General features: G+C 36.8%; 1 non-coding gene across 1 annotated transcript in view; it reads right to left on the reverse strand.

The window, feature by feature from the left end:
• Window positions 1-295: 295 nt before the first annotated feature.
• The window catches only part of LOC106880413 (uncharacterized), a 6,057-nt gene continuing 3,279 nt past the window's right edge, over window positions 296-3,073 (reverse strand). Inside the window, exon 2 of the transcript XR_008263506.1 lies at window positions 296-503. This is a non-coding gene — a transcript (uncharacterized LOC106880413). The remainder of the gene's footprint in view (window positions 504-3,073) is intronic.

The following is a 3,073-nucleotide window of genomic DNA, read 5'->3' on the forward strand; positions in this document are numbered from 1 at the left end:
TTTGCGTTTCTTCTGCTTGGCAACCAGTGTTGCTTTGCTTATGTCCCCATAATTTAACAGTTCAGCAAGACAGACTAACAGGAAGGGCATCAGGTTGTAGAAACCTTCGCAATTCAAATCAGAACCTGGTGCAGTCTGGCCCCGGCTTATTAGTTTTCAGTCAAACTGTCCAACCCATGCCAGCTTCGAAAGCGGATGTTAAATGATGTTGATGATGATGACCTGGGGTTAAACAACAACTCAGATAGCTGAGATGATGATAAAACAAGAGGAAAATAGAAAAAATGTCAAGAAATGTATATAAACAGTGTTTTATTGGGAGCTGAGAATTTATAAAGAAAACCTCTTTTGGTCAATGACAATGCCTGTTTGACGGAAGTTTGGAGGGAAGTTTCTCAACAGAATTCGATTTTATTAACTGCATCATTCTGCTGTCTGCTGCAAGACTATTACAAAAATGCTTCTGTAAAAACTTGAACCAAATTTGGTGCCAATCAACGAAACTGTGAAAAGAAGAAATAAAGAAATATATTCAATAATAATGGATATTAGCGTCAAAACTCTCATTAAATTTATATATATATATATATATATATATATATATGTATGTATAATAATTTCTATGTGTGATGTGAGAATATATTGAGGAATATACATACACGGGTTTTAAAATACTGGACTTTGTACCTTTGACCTTTAAATTGTCAAACCAAGGAATTAAATGTAATAAAACCCCAAATAATTAAAACTGCTGACACATTCTGTGCCCACCTCATAAAAGGAACAAAGTTACAAAGTATTACATGAATAAATTCTAAACAATAACATAACCCCAAACTTAATCAATAAAAATTTCTCCAAAGCACCTCTCCATAACAATCCACCCTACAACCTAATTACCATTCCACTCAAACCTCACACCCAAGGAAGAATTTAACTCAATGGAGACTATATAAAGCTAAGATTAACTTCAATGATTTGCAGTTTGAAGATGGCTTAACTGACCAAAACTCTGAAGTCACTGTCAACAACATTCTTACTTAAATCAGCTTAATGTAGAATTGTTTTTATCATAACTGAACATTAAAAAACATTAACACACACACATGGCTGTGTGACATCTTGGGCAAGTGTCAGCCCCGAGATGACCAAGGCCTTGTTAGTAGATTTGATAGACGGAAATTGAAAGAAGCCCATTGTATATATATGTGTGTGTGACCTTCTCTTTGTCCTGGCATCATGTGATGGTTGTGAATGAGCATCATTGCCATACAAATGATGCTCATTTGTTTCCAGCTTCTGCAAAAAGCATATCCCATTGTGGGGCAAATCTAACCTTACTTGGAAACACGTGAGGGTTGGTAAGAGGAAAGGCATCTGACGAGGGTAAAGCTGCCTCAACAAGTTCCATTTGATGCATCCAAGCACAGAAAAGTGGGCATTAAATCAATGATGATGATGATGCAGTACAGTGGTTCCCAACAGGGGTTATCACCAACCCTTCTATTTAAATGAGTTTCCCCACAGACCCATTTTAATGCTTATCCTTGTGTGTGTGTGTGTGTGTGTGTATCTATCTTTCTATCACTCTCTCTCTCTCTCTCTATTTATCTATCCATCCATCCATATATATATATATATATGAATATACATGCATATATATATATATATATATATGAGTAGTTGGCGTTAGGAAGGGCATCCAGCTGTAGAAACTCTGCCAAATTAGACTGGAGCCTGGTGTTGCCATCCGGTTTCACCAGTCCTCAGTCAAATCGTCCAACCCATGCTAGCATGGAAAGCGGACGTTAAACGATGATGATGATGATGATGATATATATATATATATATGAAATTTTGAATTCAGTTCATGGACCCCCAGTACTACTTTAGCAAACCAGCAGGGGTTTGAAGACCCCAGGTTGGGAACCACTGATGTAGTTTGTTACCAAGGTGATCTAATTTGCAATAGAAGATGCAATGATGTTTCAAAAACCAGTAAAAGAACAAAAGTGAGAGAAAGTTTGAGGAGTTTTTTTTACCTCAGCTGGCAACAAAGAGTTTCTCTGAGTGAAAGGACAGTAATATGGCGCTTGTGGACGAAGTGTGCGTGAAACATGGGCATTGGATGCTGAGGTAGATAGAGCAAAGGCTGGAAAGAAATGAAGCAGATATACTTCAATGAGTGTGTGGTGTGTAGTGAGAAGAAAGGACGCATGAGATGGGAGAAAGAAAAAGACACAGGTGTAGTGTGGCAAGATGCTTGCTTCTCAACCACATGGTTCCAGGTTCAGTCCTACTGCACGGCACCTTGGGCACGTGTCTTCTACTATAGCCCTAGACCAACCAAAGCCTTGAGTGGATTTGGTGGATGGAAATTGAAAGAAGCTTATGTGTGTGTGTAAAGTACTATTCGAGTGTGGATGATGCCAGTGCTGCCTGACTGGCTCCTGTGCTGGTGGCACGCAAAAAGCACCATTTGAGCATGGCTGATGCCTGTGCTGGTGGCACATAAAAAGCATTATCCAAGCGTAGACGTTAAACAATGATGATGATATATATAGAGTAAAGAAATAAATGGGCTAATTATCCCCTTATACAGCACAACTAATTAGCGCTCCAATAGAACCTCACGAATATAAAACCAAGAAAGAGAGAACAAATTTCAAAGGTCAGAGTTCATCTTCACTCAATATATTTCAAAGCATTGGAATACTCCACAACATAAATAGGTGCATTCATATACACAAGACATAATATATAAATTTACATAAATGTACTTGTATGTCCGTATTAAAATCAATGAGGATGTTAAAATATGTGGATGGTGAATGTATAGTGGTAATCCAAATAGATGAGAAAGTTGGTATAAAATGATTTCAAAAGGAATCTTGAGCAAGTGCAAAGTCTGTCGGTCATTTTGAGAGAAATATCGATGGTTGTTATGGTTAGAATTAACTCACCCATTTGTTGTCTCTTTCTTGGTTTATATATATTATATATATATATATATATATACATATATATACATATATATATATATATATATGTGTGTGTATATATATATATATAT

Source organism: Octopus bimaculoides, chromosome 2 (genome assembly GCF_001194135.2).
Source record: "Octopus bimaculoides isolate UCB-OBI-ISO-001 chromosome 2, ASM119413v2, whole genome shotgun sequence".
Classification (NCBI taxonomy): Eukaryota; Metazoa; Mollusca; class Cephalopoda; order Octopoda; family Octopodidae; genus Octopus; species Octopus bimaculoides.